Genomic DNA, 8,389 nt, shown 5'->3' on the forward strand with positions numbered 1-8,389 from the left:
ACAGGAAGAAACAACCATGAGAGATGTTTTAAAGGAAGGAGTGTGTCAGTTAGAGTGTGGTTCAGGGCTCCAGAATATCTGGGTCAAGTTTCTTTTCTCAGACGTTTCTTTGCTGTGCGATCTTTGGCAAACTAGTCATTCAGTGCCTGTCTGAGCCTCAATTTTTCTTAGTTGTAAAATGACTATGAATAGTATACCGTCACATTGCATGGTTATAAAGATTAAAGAACGTAAGCCATGTAAAGTTCCTGTACCATGTTGTAAAACGAGTTAAGAATGTCTCTCTCTCCCTTTCTTTTTCTTTCTTTCTTTTGTTTTGGGTTTTTTTTTTTGGTCCACTGAGGCACTTTATTTGCATGTATATATTACATCCCTAGAAAAAGAATGCCAGGATTTTCCATCCTGTGTTTTCGTCTTGCTTTTTCATGGTCCATTATGCCAAATGATGTTGTCAGTACAATGAAACCAAACTGGTGGGGCAGGAGCAGATTATTTTGCCATTTTTCTAGATCTCTGAGTTCATCAAATCTGGGGCTGATCACTCCATGCTTGTTTAACCTGCCTGTGAGGTTCACACCAATTTTCCCACTTGTATAATCATCAAGGATTTCAAATTCACCAAAGTAACCATTCTTCATCATCATAGAAACTGGATGATGACTTGGGAGCTTGGCCTGATCAAAATGTAGCATTTACCTCTCTTTTCAACACTGTTAATACTCTTGAGAGCATCTTCCAAGACATTCATGTGCATCATTATGGTAGCACAGAAAGATGGCGGAAGGAATAAAGAATGCATTTTATTACTAAAAGTACAGTCCTAGGCATCCATGATGATTGTGAAGAGTGGAAGAATCGACAAGACCAGCTGCATAATTGAATTTGAGTGAAAGGAAAGGGGCCACTGATGACAGGTTTTGAACTTGGGTTACTGGAAGTGAGGCCCCAAAACAGGGAAGTCAGGAGGGGAAGCAGAGAATGACAAAGAGGCTGGTTTTTCCATGTGGAATGAAGGAGGTAGCCCTGGCCTCTGGCACCAAGGAGGAGACCGCCCCACCCGCTTAGCCTGTCTTCTAGGCTCTTGGTGGCAGTGGCCACCAGCCTCTGAACAGCCTTTTGGGTCATTCTTCCCTTTCTTGAACATTAATGTGCTCATTGCTGAATAGCTCTATCAGTCCATTTCCTGCCAGTAGAATCCCAGGAATCTGCCAGCCTTCCTTCATTTTGTCCTGACCCTGTCCCCTCTGGACCAGGTGGGCACTGTTTTTACTGAGATGGGTAGTTACATCCGCAAGTCATATGCTGAATCTCTGTGGCAGATGTTTGTCCAGACACACAGGAGTTTTCTCCAGAGCATACTGTCATTTTGTTGCAACATGGACAGGTGGAGAATTTTCCAACTCTTCAAGTTCTGGGTCCTTTTGGCTTCTTCAATTTATCTTTCTCCTCTTGTATCTACCATAAGCAGCAAAGAGAAACCAAGCTATGTCTTCAATACTTTGCTTAGAAATCTCTTCAATTAAATATCCAAGCTCATCATTTTTTTTCTTTTCCTCTTTCTTTCTCCCTCCCCCTTCCTTCCTTCCTTTCTTTCCTTTTTTTTTTTTTTTTTTTTTTTTTTTTTTTTGTGGGCATCAAAGCAAGGTTTATTGAGCGTTAGTGAAGTCATAGTACAAAGCTCCCAAGGAGGGAGAGGACTCGAGAGGGTTTACCCTCCAAGCTCATCATTTTTAAGTCCTACTTTCCATTCTAGGGAACACCGACCAGCCAAGTCCTTTACCACTTTCTAGCAAAGATCACCATTCCTCCAGTTTATAATAACATGCTCCTCATTTTTACCTCGAGCACTCACATTTGCAGCAACATTCTTTTCAAGGCCATCTAGGTTTTTTCTCTCATGCGACTAAAAACTCTTCCAGCTTCCACTTACTACCTTGTTCCAAAGCACTTCCACACTTCTAGGTATTTGTTACAATAACTCCCTGCTTCCCAATACGAAAATCTATATTTGTTTGCTGGGACTGCTGTAAGAAAGTACCACAAATGGGGTGGCTTAAAGAACACACATTTATTGTTTCACAGTTCTGAAGAAATCTGAATCCCAGGTGATGGCAGGGTTGGTTCCTTCAGGGCTGTAAGAAAAAGAGTTGCTCTACGGATCTCTCTGTGGTTTCTAGATAACTGTGTTCTCTCTGTGAACAACTGTATTCTCTCTCTTCATACGGTATCCTCTCTATGGGATATATCTCTCCCTGCATCCAAATTTTTCCTTTTTATAAGGGTACCAGTCCTACTGGATTAGGGCCCAACCTAATGGCATCATTTTAATTTCATTACTTTTGTAAAAACCCTACCTCCCAATAAGATCACATTCTCAGGTACTTGGGGCAGGACTCCAACATCTCTTTTGTGAGGGACGCAATTTGATCCATAACAGTGGAATTATGGGAGTTGATCAAGGAGATTTTACAACCAAATTATTCACTTGTTGATTTTCTAAATCAGTCTTGTGCTTTCAAAGCACGAGAGTTTTTGACATTTCTTATCTGTTTTGCTGAAATCCTCCAAGTCCAGGAGAAAGCAGGCAAAGAGATAACATGATGCCTTTTATCGATGATAGTAGCTTAATGGGGAGGGTTAGGAGAGGGGAACCCCGAAATGGTAAAACCGATTCCTTGTCCAGCCTTGCCATATATGCATCTCCTGACTTCCAACAAAATAAACTTCTACTGAGGAGCTAATAGTCTATTTCAGTGCCTTCTCTGCCACAGTAGAAGCCCCTTCTGCATGAAGCTCTTAAGGAAATATAGGATTTATATCCCTTAATAGTATTTATTCACAGGACTGTCGAGTGATCCGCTTCAGATTCTTTCATGTGCAGAAGTCCTCATTTGTAATGGCTATTTTAGAGTTTATGTTGGAGACAACCTTATAGAAATGGCAAAATATGCTCTTTATAGAAGAACAGCAGCTGAGTGCTTCTCTGACTTCAAGGAAGGTTCTAACCTATAGAAAGGTCCTGAAATCCCGTTGTATTTGGACTCTAGTAATGACACTAGAAATCTTAACTTAGGAAGCATTTCCCCTCACATCATTATATTATAAACTATGAACTTAAAGTACTCAAGGTTTCTGTACTACCGATTTAGTTGTTTGTTTTTCTTTTATTTTTGACCCCCATTCTGGCCCCCTTTCATTTTCTTTTTTGCCATTCTATTTACTTCCTGATCCGTGCAAAAGGGAGGCACTTGACCAGAAATATTCAAATCTATGCGCATGCACGCGGAAAGAGTCTGCTTATTATCTATGAAATCTGGATCAGACGCTTCCTGATTGTCTGCAACATTTTGTCAGACTCTCCGTGAGTCCTGTCATCTGGCACAAATTCCTTCCCTCATGGAAGGCCTTCCCAAGCCCGTGTCTGGTTTGTCAGCTCCCATCTTCTGACTGACAGAGCCGACTTACTCTGCATTGATCGTCACCCCCTTCGCCATGCCAAGGAAACAGATGGAATGAAAGGAATAGGAATCAATAAGATGAAAAAAGTTTAATTTCCTTGGTCTTCCCACAGTATGCCACCTTCATTCCAAAGCTAGAGTTTTCAAAGGAATGAAATACAGCCCCTTTAGAGAAAACCCAGGGTGCAGAAGCCTCCTGATTGCTTCGGAGTTTGCTCTGCCACCGCTTGACTATTTTCTTCGTTTTCTTCTTTCTTTCCTTATAATGACAAAATGCATTCTGTATATCATTTTCCCTCATCCTCACTTCTGTTTTGACTGCGTGCTAGTTATTAAAGACGAGAGAGCCGAGAGAGCCAAAAATCGATGCCCGACTCTATCCACTTAGGTTGTGAGGCTTGGTAGAAAGAGCACAGCCTCTGAAGTCAAACAATCCGCGTTCAGATCACAGCTCCGTTATTTACAGACTCCGCGATCTCCGACGATTTGTTGAGCCTCAGTTTCCTCCTCTTTGAGAACATCGCTGTTGCCCGTGTCGTTGGAGGTTCTGAAGGAAACACAAGGAGCCTCTGGTCCAGAGTGGGGTGCTCTGTCCACGCCCACTGATGGGATCCATGTATCACGACTCTCTCATCGGGGGACTACGAAAACGTAGAGGCAGATGTAGAAAACAAGGAACGCTTAAAATGGAAAAACTTCAAAAAGATAGTCATGAGATTTGATTCTTTTTCAATTGGAACAGATAATATACTTTTTGGCACAAATGAAGCAACTGATAGTAAAGTTTTAGGCACATGCTAAAACATTTTTATAGCTTTTAATGGCCTCTGGGGTTTCGTGCTTGGAAATAGCTGTCTAACATGTTATTCAAATTAACGCCATATATAAGCCCAATGCTTCTGGTGGGATGGAAGCAAGAAAAGCATCTAACAACACACAAAATGCCAGTTGTTGATACCATTGTTGTAAAACTCTGTAAAAACATGTTACAGCTACTTTCGTTAGTATATTTGGCTCCACTAATATCAGCTGAAATGATAGGGAGGACAAGGATAAACTGTCGGAGAGAAACAAAGCCAGACACTAAGTGGGAAGGACAGATTTTAATTAGTCATAGACTGTTGCAAAAGCGAAGAGGGCCCAGCGTGGACTGAACTCAATCTGGATTTGTACAGAGTTGACCTGGCATTTTAAAGAGAAGGAGGGAGTAGGGAGCAGGTGAGCGCGGGCTCAGCAGAGTTGGGGAAAGTAAAAAGTCACCAAGACTTGGTTAGTATACATGCTGACTGGGCCAGTTGTGTGCTTTAGCTGGTGGTTACCAAAGTCAGGATTCCATCCACCCACACAGGTGTGATCCACAGCCCCTGTCCACCCTGAGGGTTACAACTGAAAGGAATGGCTTTCAGGCCTTTGAGAAGGACACTCCTACGTTGTAGGAGATACAGGTACACCTCAAAGAGACAGAGGGAGGATTTACAGTTGTAAACACCCTTTAGTAAACACTCTGTGAAAAAGTGGCCCAGGACTTCTCATCGGTCGTTGGCTCGAATGGCAAATGGCATAGGAGACTTGCCCTCACGGAACCTGTAGTCCAATATCACCTCCTACGTACTAGAATGGCTATTATGCACAAGACGGGAAACAACAGGTGTGGAGGAAAGGGAACCTTTGTGCATCGCTGGTGGGAATATAAATTGGCACAGTCACTATGGAAAGCTGTATAGAGTTTCCTCAAAAAACTAAAATTCAAATATTGCTTCTTAAATGAAACTCACCTGCTCAAAGTACTTTTTATTTTTATTTATTTATTTAAAAGATTTTTACTTATTTATCTGACAGAGAGAGAGACAGGGAGAGAGTACAAGCAGGGGGAGCAGCAGGCAGAGGGAGGGAGAAACAGGTTCCCTGCTCATAAGAGCCCAACCTGGGGCTTGATCCCAGGACCCTGGGATCATGGCCTGAGCCAAAGGCTTACACTTAATTGACTGAGCCACCCAGGCATCCCTCAAAGAACTTTTTAAACTGTAAAGTGTAATAAAAATAAAACTGATTGCTATTATTGTCACTGGAATTATTAGCGTTCAGTGGACTGCATGTAAAATCATAAACATTTAATTTTGTGCTTGACTTATACTCAGGGCTTTGTTATGGCATGTACATTTTTTGGAGGACGTGTGCGATTTGAAGACTACTATCATTGCACAACCACTCTGTACTCCTCAGAAACACACCACATGGAGTTCCATATAGAATCAGGTTAGATATGGTAAGACGTGACCTACGCGCACCGGAATGGTATCTGGGCGAATGCAAACAGGCGGAAGTTCAGTCCGACAAATTGGGTTTTTTTTCTTCTTTTTGTAAAGTTGCTTTTATAGTCGGATGCTCCAAGGTTTTCAGGATGCTTAAGAGATGTATCTGAATATTACCTGCCCTTTGGGATGTCCTCAGAATCACAACTTCTTCCTGTTGAGACTTCTAATTAAAGGAAGCAATCCTCTGTGTGGATAAACCGGGTCACTTGTCTCGGTGCTTTGTAAAACTGGCCTCTCGAAGTTTCCTTTTCTCTCAAGAGCCTCTCTGCCTTGCTTCAACAGTCTGCTCCTTGTGGCTTCATTCGTCGGATGCCCTTTGGTCTTCACGTTGCGTCTTGTGGCTTACCATGAATAGCTATTCTTTGAACCTTCTCCTCACCTGCTGATGGCCCAGCTGTGCACAATTTGGGGTTGTGCGGGACATTAAAGGGTGGACATCATCTTCAGAGTGGTTCATGGACCTTGTTGTAGGGGATAATAAGCATGTGAGGAGGGAGCTGGGAGTAGGGTACTACAGGAATGTTCACGGGGTGGCAGGTGTTAAGAGGCTTGTAGAGATAGACAAGGATTTTTATTATTATCTTACTAGGCTTTATGTTCGGTGGTTGAGCCTCCATAGAAATGCTCATAATGCTCTCATTGCTTGAATCAAGGTTAAATAGACAAATGCATAGTAATGTCCCTGGCCCCTTAGTTAGAGCTCTCTTAGATCCTTTCTAACAACCTGCCGTATAGAACAATATGATTTTCCTAGGTTTATAATAGTTGATAGCTCTTGAATTCATGCACAAATTTTGACTGGGATGTTGTCTGCCACATATTTACAAAATATGCTGAAAGTCTTACATCAATAGGAAAGTATGAGCTTCAGATATGTATGTATACTTGGTAAAAATAAAAACAATAGAGTCTCCCCTAGAATAGAACAATAGAAAAACACCAACTAAAAGCCCGGAACACTTGACTTGTATATGAGAAAGAAGAAAAGTATTTAAAAAATCATCAGACTTCACAATATATGGATACAAACTTACCAACACAGGGTATGAAAGAAGGAGCTCAAATGAACAATTATAATATGTCAAATCAAAGATTTTACTATTAAATGACAAGACAGTTTGAAGAAGTAGAGTCATCAGTAGGCTTCTTTGAGCTTGTCATATTAAAAGCACCTAGGACAAGTGTGAATTCAGTCAACATATATTGATTTGTCACCGCCGCATATGCTAGGCAGCTGAGGTATGTGGGGTTGCGAGGCTGAATCACACACACATAACCTGTCGACAAGATGCACAGAGGGAAGATCGTGGGAAGGCACAGGGCAAGACGGCCATCCACAAGCAGTTCGACCCTTGGACCTCCTGGCCCTCTAGTTATATAGGATTCCTGAGATTGTTTTATTTACTTGATATTACTTACATCTGAGTGTCATGTCATGGTGCGGTTTTGCTGTAGAGGTGGAAGGAAAGAATGGATTATTGACTCAGGAGAGAGAGGCTCAAAATATTTCAACTTCACAATCTTTTCTAGCTGAGGTGACTGCAAAGGTGAACATCATGCTTAAGCATTCTCCGGTTGTCAATCCAAAGGCACAGAACGGAAAAAAAAAAGTGAAATAAAACAAGTAGAAGATGAAAAGTTAAAAAGAACAACAAGAGAACGAACAGTGGGAGTCCTACGACCTCCAATGGGAAGGGGAGTTTAAGCTTAGGAGTGCACTTCCACTAGCACTGGGTTTTGTGGTCTGATTGTTTCAAGACGAAAGTTGTAGTTTCCATAAGGTTTCCCATTTTCTAGATTTCTGAGATATTTCACAGCATCCCACTGTAAGTAAGCACAGTGCATTACCATAGAATGCACTGTCCCAGGGATGTTGCAGTATTTGATGTTCAATCACCTTTAAGTGTAGAGGACTCTTAAAATTAAATAATCCATGAAGTCATCTAGGAAATAAGAAAACATGTGATTACCGTGCATTTATTAGTGAGCCGCAGATTCCTTGCTGTTTCAAGCCAGTTCGAGTATATGAAAAGAAGCCTTTCGTAATAATTCAGCTGTAATAACATGCCTCATTTAGAATGTATTAGGAATACACTTCTCTTACTGCTTATTTAAAGAGGAAAGAATATATCAGGAAATTACCTCTTCATTTCAGTTTATTAGAAAATTGTGTATCAATTATGCTCAATTGCAATTAAATTTCTTCAATTTATTGTGCTATACCTCGAAGGAGTAGTCAAAGAGGACACGGTATCGAATGTATATATTACAAGGTAGTTTGAGAAATGTGGTGGGATGACTCTATCGCAAGATCTGGAAGACACTGGAATCAGACTCCACTTGCAACGATTTGTGCAGCTCTGAGACCTGGTGGTGTAACACACGGGATAGCGTAATGCATGGTATAATCTCTTCTTGTCCTGCATTGTGCGTTAGAAATTGTTTGTGAAAGGATTCTTCACTTTTGCTGCTTGCTTTATCTAGGCTCTGCACAGAGCATGTGTACTGTACGATTTTTCACTGTTGATCTTGTGCAGCTGTTTGCTATTGAAAACAATTGATTTTTAAAAGAGATCAGGGGGCTAGGAATGCTTTGGAGATGTTCGTTAGTCTTCC

The 8,389-nt window shown here is 41.4% G+C and overlaps 1 pseudogene; it reads right to left on the reverse strand.

The window, feature by feature from the left end:
- Window positions 1-373: 373 nt before the first annotated feature.
- LOC131828212 (small ribosomal subunit protein uS8-like) lies at window positions 374-757 on the reverse strand (annotated as a pseudogene).
- Window positions 758-8,389: the final 7,632 nt, after the last annotated feature.

Source organism: Mustela lutreola, chromosome 3, assembly GCF_030435805.1.
Source record: "Mustela lutreola isolate mMusLut2 chromosome 3, mMusLut2.pri, whole genome shotgun sequence".
In the NCBI taxonomy this organism is placed as follows: Eukaryota; Metazoa; Chordata; class Mammalia; order Carnivora; family Mustelidae; genus Mustela; species Mustela lutreola.